Source organism: Chinchilla lanigera, unplaced genomic scaffold (genome assembly GCF_000276665.1).
Source record: "Chinchilla lanigera isolate Chin_1 unplaced genomic scaffold, ChiLan1.0 scaffold00025, whole genome shotgun sequence".
NCBI lineage: Eukaryota > Metazoa > Chordata > Mammalia > Rodentia > Chinchillidae > Chinchilla > Chinchilla lanigera.
In genome coordinates this window covers 25,048,935-25,063,567 of record NW_004955426.1, presented here as the reverse complement: position 1 = coordinate 25,063,567, position 14,633 = coordinate 25,048,935, and the positions used below count along the sequence as shown (strand labels likewise).

The window sequence follows — 14,633 nt, the reverse complement described above, 5'->3', positions numbered from 1 at the left end:
TTCTTGTGTGTGCTGCTTGGTATTGAAACCAGGGCTTCTTCAATGCTAGGCGAGTACTTTACCACTGAGTTACATCTTACTTGACTTTACGGTCCTTAGATGTGAACTTCCTTCTGAAGCCATGAAAGGATGGATATTGGAATAGTCCCAAACAGCTAGAAAACTGGACAAAAGGTATTGTTTTCGGATACTGGACAATAATCAGCACAGGGCTGTGATTTTTAAGAGAAGGAACGCAAAGCAGATGATCTCAGTGTGCTTTCTAAATTTGTATGTGTTGGCAGTTTCTATGCTATAAGCGCATGTAGGTAGAAACTAAACAGATCCCATTGATCCTGCTTAGTTGAGGAGATGCATTCAGATCTTGAGAAGAAGTTAGAAGTTGTGGAGCAGAATACCAGAAAAGAGGGACAGTCTGAGAAAAATTCCAGAACTCTTTACAGATCCTTTTGAAACTTTATTGGAAATTCACCCGTGTAACTGTTAGAGGAATTTTCGAAGGCAAGGTAATGTAAGTGGAAATTGTACACTGAACAATTCCCAGAGTTCAGACAGAACAGAGACTTAATCACCAACTATGCAGAGTGATGTCCTCAGTGGTCACCTGAGGGACATTAACTGGAGTCCCTACAGAAGATGTTCCTTAGTACAGTGACCACACTATCAATGAAGGAAAGTGTTATGGTTGAAACATTGTGTCAATTTGGGGAGTCTAGAGGTTTGGCTAAGTGACTCAGCAGGAAGCCAGGATACTTACTTTGTATACATCCTGAGCCTGTGGAAGAGGAGGAGGGCATGGAGATTAGGTGAGAGCTACATGCCCCTTAGGTGGGGGTAGTCTGTTTACAAAGTAAGGCAAGGAAAGAAGCTGCTTGCGGTCATTCCTCCAGTTTGCTCTGGCTGTTTGCTGTTAGGCTGCCATTCCCCCCTTTGCTCTTGTTGCTTTGCTACCTTTTGCCTCAGAGCCAGCCAAGTATGGACTGAAACCTCCACAGACTGTAAGCTAAATAAACCTTTCCTTCCTTCATTTTGGACGATGGTATTTTGTCTCAGCAACTAGAGAAAAGTAACCAAGACAGAAAGGTTACTTAGGCCTGCTTTGCAAAGTTTAAAAACAGGTTTTGAAGGGTTCAAGCTGACACACAAGATGTTTTGACTACCTGCCAGAGCAGGTCCAACATTTTCTAGTCAACAGCATAATAGTTAAAATATTTTGTATCCAATAAAACATTACCAGGTATGCCAAGAAGTTTGAAGCTTTAACTAATGAACAGGAGACACAGGCTCAGAAGTAGCATGAATGATAGGACTAGTAGAGAAAGAGGTTAAATGATAATATAGTTATGAATAGAAATTTAAAGGGAATGCACTAAATTAAAATCAAAATGGATCAAAGATCTAAATATTAAAACAGAAACATTAAATCTGCCAGAAGGTAAAATATGTAAAACTCTTGAAGGTATTGGTATAGGCAGAGACTTTATGAATAAAGCCCTGATCGCACAGGAACTACCACAGAGAATCCACAGCTGGGATCTCATCTTATTCAGAAGCTTTTGCACAGCAAGAGAAGCCACCAACAGAGTGAAGAGACAACCCACAATGTGGGAAAAAATGTTTGCTAGCTGTTCCTCAGGCGAAGGATTACTATTGAGAACATATAAAGAACTCAAAAAAAGTCACATCCCAAATTTAAAGACCCAGTCCAAAAACGGGCATCTGTGATGAATACACAGTTTTCAAGTGAAGGAATACAAAAAGCAAGTGAATATATGAAAAAATGTTCAGTATCACTGGTCATTGGAGAGATGCAAATTAAAACAACACTGAGATTCCATCTCACCCCAGAAAGAATGGCTGTCATCAAGAAATCAACCAATAACAAATGCTGGAAGGGCTGTGGGGAAAAAGAAACCCTTCTTCATTGTTGGTGGGAGTGTAGACTGGTACAACCACTGTGGAAATCGGTGTGGAGATTTTTCAAAAAATTAGGATTGGAGGTCCCATTTTCCCAGCTATTCTCCTTGTAGATATCTTCCCAGAAGAGTTAAAAACATCATACTATGATGATATGTGTGCAGCCATGTTTATAGCAGCACAATTTGTAATGGTAAAATCTTGGAAACAACCCAAATGTCCATCAGCCGAGGAACAGAGAAAAAAAATGTAGTCTTTTTGTACAATGGAGTACTACTCAGCCATAAAGAAAGATAAACTGGAGACTTTTATAGGTAAATGGATGCAACTTAAGCCCATACTCATAAGTGGAATAAATTAGACTCACATGAGTAAACATCATATTATCTCCTTAGTGTGAGAAGCTGAAAGAATAAATAAGATATTATAAATGTATATTAATTCTAGAAATAATGTCATGTTAGCCTTCCAAAGTTTTTTTTTGCTTTTCAAAATTGTTTTAATGATTGCAAGTCTTTTAGAGTTCGTATCAATTTGAGAAAAGCCTGCCAATTTAAAAAACTGGAATTTTAGAGTACTAGATCAGTTTTTGGAAATTGTTATCTTCATGTGTTTCACCTGAAAATCTGTTTCTTAAAATCTTCAATTTCTCTGTAATGCTTTCTAGTTTTCCATATATAGTTCTTATAAATTTTGTGGTGAGATTTATCACTATTTTATATTTCAAGGCTCTTATAAATGATAGGAGTTTTTTTTTTTTTGCCACCGTGAAGTGGACATACAGTTGCTTTTCAATAAACATTTATTACTTAAAAAAAAAGAAATTTACAGGGAAATGTGAACCTAGTGAGGAAGGAAATGAAAGATAAAAAAGACACTGGAACATCTAGAGATGAAAAGTACAGTATCTGCAATTAAAAACAGTGAATCACACTAACACATATGTTTGTGTTTTTCTAAAAGCAGATGCAGCAGTGAGGTAAACATGTACAATTTTATGAAGGGACTTGTATGAGAGAAAATGGGAGGGAGCTGAGTAGATCTGGGAGGCCTTTCAGACTATGATGTTTGGAGAGGAGTGGAAAGGGGAAGACTGGTTGGGTGGAGTTATCTTATGTTGTCTGATCTAAAGAAAGTTGGGCAAGACCTTGGGTAGTCCTCAAGTCAGAGCTGACCCTCAGAGGAGTCCCATGCCGCCTAGAAATTGGCCTGTTTTACCACTCCTGCTACTTGCAGTTAGTACTGGGAACACCAAGGAATACTAATCCTGCTGCAAACATGGACATGATTTTCAGAATATAGAATATTACTCAGTTGGAGGTGTATGCGAGAAAGTGGAATAACATCATTTAAGTTCTTCAAGAAAGTAAAACTTTCCATTTAGACTACTATATAAGGCAAATATTTCTTTCAAAAGAAAAGCAAAATATGTTTATCAGACAAACAAAAGCTCAGATAGCTTGTTATCAGTAAGCTAGGACTTGAAGATATGTTAAAGGGTCTTTTAGAATGAAAATAATACCAGATGGAAATTTGTATCTAAACAAACAAACAAAAATGAAGTGTGCTGGAGATGATAAACATGTAGATAAGTGTGAAGACGAATTTTCTTTTTTTTTCTTTAAATTTATTCATTTACATTTTCAAATCCTCAAAAAAGTAACAGTAGCAATGATTTGGACAGTTACATAGGAGTAAAAAGTATAATAGCAAGTAAGGATAAATGGAACTTTATTGGTATCAGGTGCTTATATGTGAAATAATATTTGTTGATCATAGAGCAACCATTAAAAATAGTAGGAATCTTATAAATCCATAACAAAAATAGAATAAAACAAATTGAAGAAATTTTACCATTTACGGTACTATCCGCAAACACAAAATTATTAGGAAAAATTTCAGCAGTATAGTTGTATATACAATTCATATGTGGAAAGCTATAAAACATTGCTGAAATTTATGAAGACAGATTGATAAATATAAACCATACCCATGGATCAGAAGATTAAATTTTGTTTATTTGCAGACATTAATTGTGCCAAACTAAGTTGTGAACTCAAGGCAGTTCCAATCAAAATCCCAGCAAGTTTGTTTTTATAGTAATCGACAAGCTTACTGTAAAATTTGCATTAAAGTACAAAGAATCTCGAGTAGCCAAAACAATTTTATGAAACAAAAACATACATTATTTCAACACATTCTGTCTTACATTATTTCAACATTATTTCAACTTTCTGTATTTTTAGTGTTGTACCTTTACAATATTAATGGAAAGACACATACATATACATATGAATGGAAAGAATGTAAGGAACAGAAATTATTCACAAATATATGGTCATTTGATGAAAACTTAAAACTTTTAGTTATCAAAAGGCATGCTTAAGAAATGAAAAGTCAGGCCCCTCCCCTCCAAAAAAGGTGGGGCTGGGGATTTAGCTCAGCAGCACAGCGCCTGCCTGGCAAGCGCAATGTTGTGAGTTCAATTCCCGGTACCGGAAAAGACACCAAATAAAAAAGAATGTCAGGCCCTACATTGCAAAAATATTTACAGTACACACACTGTATGTAGTACTTATTTCCAGAATATATAAAGAATTCTTACAGTTCAGTAAGAAGACAAGAATGAAGAAACTTAAAGAATGAAGAGGAGATAGAAGAGGAGATAGGGGCTGGGGATTTAGCTCAGCGGCACAGCGCCTGCCTGGCAAGTGCAAGGTTGTGAGTTCAATTCCCGGTACCAGAAAAAAGAAAAAAAGAAAAAAAGAAAGAAAAAAAAGAATGAAGAAAAAGTTTGAAAAGATACATCACAAGAGAAGATAGATGAATGACCAATAAGCATGTGGAAAAGTTGTTCAATATTATTAATCATCAGGAAATTTCAAAATAAAATCACAGTGAAATACTATAACATAGCCACTAGCATGCCAAATTTTTTTTTTTTTTTTTTTTTTTGGTTTTTCTCCGGTACCGGGAACCAAACTCACGACCTTGCGCTTGCCAGGCAGGCACTTTTGCCACTGAGCTAAATCCCCAGCCCCTAGCATGCCAAATTTGAAAAGTTTGGCAACATCAAGGTTGTTGAGGATGTTAGACAATGGGAACTTGCATAAATTGCTTATGAAAATACAGAATAGTTTTACAGCTTTGGAAAATAATCTGGCTGTTTATTATAAGATTAAATATACTCTTTACTGTACAATAATACTACTACTGGATATTTACCTAGCAATGAAAATATATCCACACAAAGACTGATCTAACAGTGTTCTTAGTAGTGTTATTTAGAATGAACAGGATTCAACGTAACTGTCCATCAGCAGATGAAAGGACACATTGTGGTACATCTGTACAATGGTATATTAATGAGCAGTACAAAGGAGTGCTTGGCATATCTTGAAATCATGGAAGGAAGTCAGGAAAAATGCTTATTTGCTGATTCCATTTGTATCAGTATCATTAAAGACAAATCTAATTGGCACATCTCAAGACATGCTGAGGAAGAAAATCAGAAAAAAGTAAAAATAGAATTCTTATGATCTTCCCGGAGTTGGTAAAGTAGGCAAAACTGTTGGAAGGAAAACAGTCTAACACTCAGAAATACTTCGAGTTAGATTTTCGGCCAACTGCTTTATGGCTCTGAAATCCATTGTGTCTTTCGTTTCTAGGGCAGTATTCACCTGGTGATTTAGTGTACAGGAAATAAACCAGCCAGGTACAGGAAATAAACTACTCACTGTGTCTTAGGAGTTCTCTCCTGTGGAAAACAGTACTGGCCTTCTGAATGCAGGAACTCTTCAGTCTTGGTGATGTGGTTTCCTGTTGTTAGGACCTTCTGGCAGCTGCTGTGCTCTCCTGTCAGGTAGTTTTCCTGGGTCTTAGTACTCTGAAAGATAGGCGCTACTTGGGATGGTTCCACTGGATCTTTCAGTAAAGTTTAGAAGTAATCACCTTCTGCATGTATATAGTCTCCTTAATGACAGTATCCTTCACCTTGCCCACCTCTGTGAAGGTAGTGCTTTCTTGAAGTAGAGGGTGAAGTCATCTAGATGACAAAAGAATCAATGATTAACAGGTTCCTAATCATTCTTTACCTGATAAAGGTAAGCAAGTAGGCCTAAGAAGGTGACAAAAATGGCACTCACCCAGTGCAGGTGACAGTGGTCTGCAAGCCACCTAGAACCAGTGTAGGTGTTGCAGAGCTCCTGTCAGGACAGGGAGTAGTAGTGGTGCTACAGGATGAGGCACCATCTCCAAGAAGCTCCTTGTGTCCTTGACCACCTTGCTCCCACCCTTCTGGGTTGTGTTGCTGTGACTCCCCCACCCTCACGTGCTATCTCTGCGCTCTCCCTGATCTTTTTTTTTTTTTTTCCGGTACCAGGAATTGAACTCATGACCTTGTGCTTGTTAGGCAGGCGCTGTGCCGCTGAGCTAAATCCCCAGCCCCCAGGTCTCCCTGATCTTAATCCCAAAGTACAGTAGGGATTTCCAGAGTGGCATGTATTCACAAATTTTGAGTTTGAATCTCTCCTCTCGCACATAACATCCCAGAAGGTGTATAATAACCAAGTAACCTTTTTTGAAACAAAGGCTTTTTAGGGGGAGGGTAAAATGATTGCAAAGATTAAGAGTACAAAAGTATAGGCCAGCTTTGATTTGGAAGGTGTAATGTTTAAAGTGGTAGAAAAGGATCTGATCCTTTGGATGAAGTGCTAGAGCCACGCAGGGAGGTTGATAATGAGAATGGAACTTCTTCTGTTTCCGAGGATACATTCTTATGCTGCCTTGAATGTTTTTCTTCTGTATTTTCTCAGTCTTACTGAGAACATAGAGAGTTATCTGAGTGCCTTAATGTGATCTAGTTGTGTTGTCATCCTTGCAAAGAAGGCTCAATTTTTTTTAGCATTACACAGGCTTCTTCAGCCCAATTTACAGTAGTGCATTATAGCTACTCTTAGAAAAATTTGATTTATATATGAATTATTTTTAAATTCTTGTGTTTTACCGTACAATATCTATGATTATTTGTAATGAAAGACTAGTTTATCCTCCTAGTCAGCCCCTAATATTGGTGATTTCTAGGGGTGGATAATGAGTATAGAGGTTTGTAAGAGTGTGGATTTTGAAGTCATTTTACCGCCATTCACATCCTAGCTTTATCATTTCTATATGTGCAGACTTTGAGCAAGTTATTAACTTCTCTGTTAGTTTCTGTTTTCCTTATCTGTAAGATAATGGTGCATATCTTATAGAATATTGGAGGATTAAGGAGCCAAGTCCATGTAAGAGCATAGCATGCCACCTAGTACCTAGTAAACATTAAGTATACTTTAGATAGTGTTATATTTTAGAATTTTATATTTTATGTGTATATTTCACGCAGTATTAAATTTTTGCTGTTATTTTGTTCAAGTGTCTTTGTATAGAATTGTTACTAACTAGTACATATTTTCTCAAAAATAGTTTAAGTCCTGACATTTGTAAGTTGGCATATAAGGTTCTAAGCCACTAGATGGTGATATTTGCTTGTCTAACTAAAAGGTCTGAGTTTTCTCTTACAATCTATATGTGACTGAAGCAAGAGTATAATGAAAATTTATTGTGAAGTTTGTCTCTTGTCTAGAGAAGTATACCTACCAAAGTAAATCTGAGGGTTTTCTAGTTTTGTTTTTACAGTATGACTCTAGTCGTAAAATAGCATCATAATTAATACTCGCCTTTAATTAATTAATTTCTATTTGATTTCTGTTTGTACCCTCGTGGCAATCCCTTAAGTAGATTCCACTATGGGGCAGGTAGATGCTGTCTGGAGTGAGAGCAGAAGACAAAGTTCGACCCGCCTATCCACCTTCGAATTGGTGTGCAATTTCATCTTTCCAGGGAGCTGTTGAACTTAGTCCTGTAAGACACTTAGAAGCACAAGTTAAATTGGTTCCAACTGTGACAGTAATGTTTTAAAGAAGGAAGCATAATTTTGTAATAAACTATTGCTTTTGTACTTTGAAAAAGGGCATATGCCAAAAAGTGAGTTGGAAGTAGAACACTTCTCAGGATGTGAAGAAACGTACCTCTAGAAATAGATAGAAGCAACAATTGACTGGAGAAATTCCTCCTTGGACTCTAGGGCAAAGAAGTCTCCAAGACACTTGTGTTATCCATCTAATCACCTGCACAACCTTTCCTAGCAGTAGGACAAGGCTATGCTTTATTTAAATTTTTATATGTTTGAAGTTCACAGGTTGAATTTATATTTATCATCTAGCAATTACATTTCACATGTTAGTAAAGGCACATATATTAGTCTTGTATGCACACATGAGAGGAAAGACTGACTAAAATATCTTTCTTAATTCTTAGCACATGTAAGACACAAATGTAAATCATTCCCCTGATAATTGTTCACCTCTGAGAAAGGCAGACAGTTGTTGCAAGTTGTCTTAGCCTGATTCCTGGGGGGAGAGGCAGTCTAAGGACAAGGTGGTTTTAAAGTTAACTCCCAACAAGGTGGAGAAAAATTGGGGTTTTGATTTAATAGTAAAGAAAGAAAAATACAATAGATAAGTGGAGATTTTTCTGTAGTCAGGAGCCAGTTTCCACTGAGGAATCTTTGGGTATCTACCAGAGAGTAGCCATGGCCATGACACTTCAGTTGTTCTCAGTTTCTATTGGTTCAGGAAATGAAAGATTGGTCTCCAGAAAGGAATCCAGCTGTCTGTTTGGTCAACAGTCCATTGGCCATTGACTTTAATGGCAAGTCACCAAAAAAGAAGCTGGGAAAACCTGTCCTCTGCTTTAAGAATGGCAGCTGCTCTAAGAGCATTTAACTAGTAAAGGTTTTAAAGTCCACAACTTATTATCAGAGTATTTATCATGTATATGCATAGGGAGAAGAAAGGTTGGAGATCCTCCTTTAGGCTAAATGTAATTTTGGTCCTATAAGTGTGGTGCTTTGGAAATAGCTCTTTTTAGGCTGCGCGTGGTGGCGCATGCCTGTAATCCCAGCACTTGGGAGGCTGAGGCAGGAGGATCACTGTGAGTTCGAGGCCAGCCTGGGCTACAAAGGGAGCTCAAGGCCAGCCTGAACTGCATAGCAAGACCCTGTCTCAAAAAAAAAAAGACAAAAAAAGGAAATAGCTCTTTTTGGTTTCGCCCAGAAGTCAGTTCTTTCCACTGTGTCTCAGGTTCAGTCTCCCAAGGGAGACTTGCCCCACACACTAAGCTGCGATGTGGCTTTTGTGTGTGTTCTCCTGAAAGGGCAAAATTCCAATGTCTCATCTGACCCAGAGATGGGGTGTGTGTCCCTCATCTAAGATGATTTCCCTGTCTTTAGCATTTTCTATGGACTTCGCTTAGTAATTGGAGAAGAGGAAAAAGTTGGAACAGTTTAGAGATTTTTCTTTCTAGTCTTACGTGCCTCCAAAAAAAGGAAAGTACAACGTAGCAGGAAAGGATTAGAACTAAGACCAGAGAAAGGAAGTTGTCTCCTCTCCTGCTCATGGTGAGTTACAGAGACAGTTTGCCCCTGAGTCATCACTCTCAGCCTGGAAAGGCGAGAATGGGAAATCCCAAAAGCTAATATTGCCTCCTCACCAGCGAAGATCAGACCCGAAATAAACTGAGGCAGAATAGGGTTACCATTTCCTCTAGAGTGTAGAGAAGGATCAGAGCAGAGCCAGTTCGACTCAATGAAACCTATCTGCCAAGTCTTTTTTTTTTTGATGTCTGACATGAAGCATTTATTCTGTAAGAAAGAAACATCTAGACAATGCCACAGAAGCTCTAGTATGTCTACAGTACCGTATACAAAAGGACAATTGCTCACAATGATGACACTGAAGCACCATAAGGTACAAAGTACTTTTTGAATCCAGGAAGTCAAATATACTCAGAATGGGTATACTTTTGGGTTTGGGGATTATGTTACTTATTTCTGGATCTGAACATAAAATTGTGTTTCTGGGATTATGTTACTTATTTCTGGATCTGAACATAAAATTGATCACAGTTTCAACACTCTGGTATTTGCTAAACGAGAAAACAAGAACATCCAATCATATAAATTTTGGTGATATATAATTTGATGGTAACAAAGTCTTTTGGTGACACAAAAACTTACTATACTCATCTCACATATTTCTGCACAAATACTTCTAAATTCCAATATCTTGGCCAAGTGATATATTTCTTGAATTCATTACATATACTTAGATTTTGCTATTATACAAACAAATGTGCAACTAAATTTGTACATACATGAAAAGTGCTATGTCTTCATAGGAACAGTAATACTTCACAAAGTATTTATGAATGTACTCTATACTACTTATTCCTTTTAAAAGTTGTATCTAATTTTACCCTTTATATTATCACCAATTTTGTGATTTTTTGTAAGAAATTTACACCTCCTGATTCTCAGATTCTTTTTTCCCTTCTCATTCATTAGCTTAGACTTAGGCTTTGTGCATGTTCTTCAGAGCCAACAGCTCTTCAGACGCCTAAATCTAGTATGAGAATTACTGTATTAACTTAGTGTATAAAAAGTATTAAACACATTTTTCCAGAAGTATATAGAACATGTCATGCGAAATATCGTTTATATGATAAACTAAGAATATTGGTGAATTGTACATATAGCTTCTATTTCCAAAATGGAATAATTTAAGTAGTAAAATGTACCTTTATGTTATCAACAAAACTGACCTTATCAGCATAACAAATGTCAATATTCAATACAAAAATCACAAAATTCACTAACTTTACATGCTGTATATGACAGCATACAATCTCATCTCCCCATGACCCATTTAAATTATAGACAGCAATTCTTTAAAGCTACTCTAGCATTTATATCCTAATTAGAAATTTATACAAAACAATTTTATGTTCAGATATGGAAATAAGTAACATAATCCCAAAACCCAAAAGTATCCCAGCATTCTGTAAAAAGAAATATCCCGATGGCTGTATCCATGGTCACTATCTTCTTTATGTAACATCTCAGGTTCCATGTCAACCAGAACAGTATACATGAATAAATCAGCAGTAAGTGCAAATATCCACATGGAAATGTTTAAAGCATAATGCCCAGTGAAAATTCCTGTTGCCATTCCAGGGTATACCAGCATGGCTGACAATGTATTATAAAGCACAGCCTGCTTAACGGTCCTGCCAGCCTTTAGTAAGACAGCAAAGTCACCTAATTCATGAGGCAACTCGTGACCGATCACAGCAACAGAAGTGCTTAACTCACTTGATAAGCCTTCAGTGAAAGCAGCCCCAATTGCTAGGCCATTGCTGAAATTGTGCAGGCCATCGTCCATGATCACCATCAAAGCCAAAGTGGCAGTGCCAGCATCTTTCACCTCCTCTCAAGAGTAGTGCTGACTGTGACTGTGGGGTGGTGGTTGTGGTGGTGGTGGTGGTGGTGGTGATGGAGAATATGATGGTAGTCATGATGGTGAATGAGGTCATCTGACTGGCCCAGAGTATCATGGAAATGTGAGTTGCAGTTGTTCTTACACCCTCTGGGTACACACTCACTGTAGACTTCTTTTTTTTTTTTCTCCGGTACCGGGAACCGAACTCACGACCTTGTGCTTGCCAGGCAGGCGCTTTGCCGCTGAGCTAAATCCCCAGCCCCACTGTAGACTTCTTATGGAGGAGCATGAGCTGTCATGACTTCTTCCAAGATTGCTGGCTACTGAGAATTGAAATGGGAGGGCACTTGCTAGTCTGCCAGTAAATAGCCTTAAGTTTGGTCATCTGCATCTACTTTCTCCTCATTTGTTGAAAGTTGAGATTCATATTTGGACAACTTCTTCTTAATCTCCATGTTGTCCTTTTCAGGCATTTTTTGGATTCTTTTTCTTCTTATCTTTAAATTGCTTGATCAATGTGAGTACATGTTCAACAAGAAACATGAAATAAAAGCCTCCTAGAGTTGTCAGACCTTTCCATGTGGAATCAAAATAGGAACTTTCTCCTATGTTTGAGAAGACAGATGACTGAAAAGTGGGCCTCTTCATTTCCTTTGATGGATCTTCATGGCTACGATTGTGGTCGTGATTAGCATGGGAATGTGGAAGAAGGTGTAATAAAGCATCACCACTCAAAGTCCCAAGAGCCAATGCCACAAGGAAACTTAAAATGAAACTTAAAACAGAAAAACCCTGATTCATGAGAGGCACCAAGATAATCCCCAGCATGGACAGGAAACTGATGATGGAAATGGCTAAAAAACCACCAACCCAGGCTATTTATAAAGAATAGGACTTTGGTGGGATTTCAGCTGCCTTCTCATAGTATGAATCAGACAAGATCTAGCATCAGTTTGATTAGTGATGGCTGGGCACAGGTAGTTGAAGTCCATTGCATTCAGTGGAACCTGGATGTCCATGCCATGAGACATAAAGAGCTTTGATGCATTGAAATACTCCTGGCTATTGTCATTTATGTATCTAGAATACATGAAGCCCTTTCTGGGCTCACTCACAGACTCGGTTTTCCTACCAACCAGCCGTCCTACCCAGCTCCTTTCTGTGGTACTGGGTGGGGTAGAACTGCTTATATCTTTGGGGAGTTTTCCAGGTTTTGGAGTCTCCAATGTCTCTAGAAAGTGAGTTCCTTCAGAGACAGTGTTACACATGGTTGAGGTTACTTCACCATCATTCACACCTTCCTTGCCATTCTTTCTACCACTGGCATGTTCTAGGTGATGAGATCCCTTCCCCTGGCTATTTCTGCGATCCTTACCTCAACCATCAGAGTCATGGTCTGGGCAAAGAGCTTTCCGATTATTTTTACCAGAAGCAGCACGATTATGATGAGTGTGATGATTCATGGTCAGGGTGATGGTCATGGTCACGGTGGGTGTGGCTTCTTTTAACCTTTTCTACGCCTATATTCTGAGGCAATTTTCTGAACCCTTCAATTGACAAGGAATTGTTCTCTCCATGGTGGTAGAAAAGCTGATGTAGGTGATGCAGTGTGGTCATCGCTCTGCCAACATTAATGCCAGGTTCCCAGTTCAGATTAATTTTCTCAGAACTAGAAAGCAGCATCTGATTCTAGTTCATGGCAGGCATTTGTGACCAACAGGGCAAAGGTCAGGATCAAGATTACAGATACATTTCTTGCCATTGCATCTTCCTCTGTGTGTCCTTGCAGTCTGACAGCTGGTGCTGTGCACAGTGTGGGTTCCCTGAGGGAGTTCCAGATAGTGGGGACGGGCCGTGGTGGTCTTTCTGAAAGCCTTTACACCCCGCGCAGAGCAGTAGGCTTTTTGATCCTACCCAGCAGCCTTAGGGAGCGATACCCAGCACCCTCGCCTCCCTGGAGCAGGACAGTTGGGATTCACAGCACTGGGGACCACTGCTCCACCCACCTCCAGCAGGCACTGCTGCCCATGTGCATTGCGGCTCTGGAACCCCTACTCCAGACAGATCCTCCTTTCCGTGCCTTCTTAGATGACCCGGGCTTGGTGGGGAGAGGGCTGTGGTGTTGAGGACCCGGAGTTGTAGGCAAGGTCTGAGAGGACTGGGAGTAGCTAAGAGTCCTTTTTTCAAACGTTTCTGCATCCCTGCGCTTCTTTGAGGCCCAAGACCGGCTCGCCAGGGTCTCCGAGAATAGTTCGAGCAGATGATGGGGGTTAGGCCTTGAAGCGCTGCCCTGGCACTAGAACACTGGTCTTTCTGCAGGGGTCTGAGGTACTCCAGTGGGACGTGCCTCATGCGCAGGAGTTAAGTATGAACTAGATTTTATTAATGAAGAGACCCATTTTATAGCATTATATATCAAAGCCCATTAGAAGATGTCCTATATTACATTTCCTTAATGCTGCTAAGATAATAAACTGCAGCAGTCAAGTAAGTCAAACAGGTAAAACAAGGAACACTAGTAAGTTCAGCAACTAAGTCCACATGCAACATATACAAAACCAGAATAAACTGTCCCATTAAAGAAGCATTATAACCTTGTAACCTTCCCATGTTTTCAGCTTAAATTTATATGAAGTATGACCAATTATAAGGAATGGGCAAAGACATAATATCATAAAAATTTCGATTCTAAAATTTTGAGCACCTAAGCAAGTCACAATCTGGGATCTGTGAAATAAATGCAAACTTTTATCTCTGTCCAGTTACCTCGGCGGAAGACCTCCAGATGATATAGGGGCATGAAACTTCCAACCTGCTAGATGTCCAAAACACTGAGTTCAACTTCTCTAAAGTCAAAGGATGAATTCTAGGAACAACTGGCATTAAGAGTAGGAAGATTTAAAGATTATCATTGTCTAGCATGTTGTCAACATAGCTGTCACTTTTCTCTCATTCACTACACTCTCAGTATTTAGCACAGTGCACCACTGTCTTTCTAATCTTCAGTACTACCACACTTTCATGCCTCTTCTTTTCTCTCAATGTCCAATCCTTTAATCTTTGCTTGTCCCTTTTGCATATTTTCTGAATATTGGTCAGCTACAATATTTAGAAAAACACTTTTTCTCATACTATTCTTTTCCCACTTAAACTTAGGTAGTTTCCTGCATTCAGTACCCTTTCTATACTGATGGCTATCAGACATACACCATCATTGCTGAACTCTAGTCTCTAAAATCTCTACTAATTGTTTGATACCCATTGGACTATCTCCTTAGTATCTCAAACTTGATGTGTACAGAGCACAACTCCTGATTTTTCTCCCAAACATCTGGTGCT

At 38.7% G+C, this 14,633-nt stretch overlaps 1 protein-coding gene and 1 pseudogene across 2 annotated transcripts in view; one reads left to right on the top strand and one right to left on the bottom strand.

The window, feature by feature from the left end:
- Ttc33 (tetratricopeptide repeat domain 33) overlaps positions 1-14,633 on the top strand; it is a 57,814-nt gene that overhangs the window by 11,597 nt on the left and 31,584 nt on the right. The window lies entirely within an intron of this gene.
- LOC102003158 lies at positions 10,762-13,056 on the bottom strand (annotated as a pseudogene).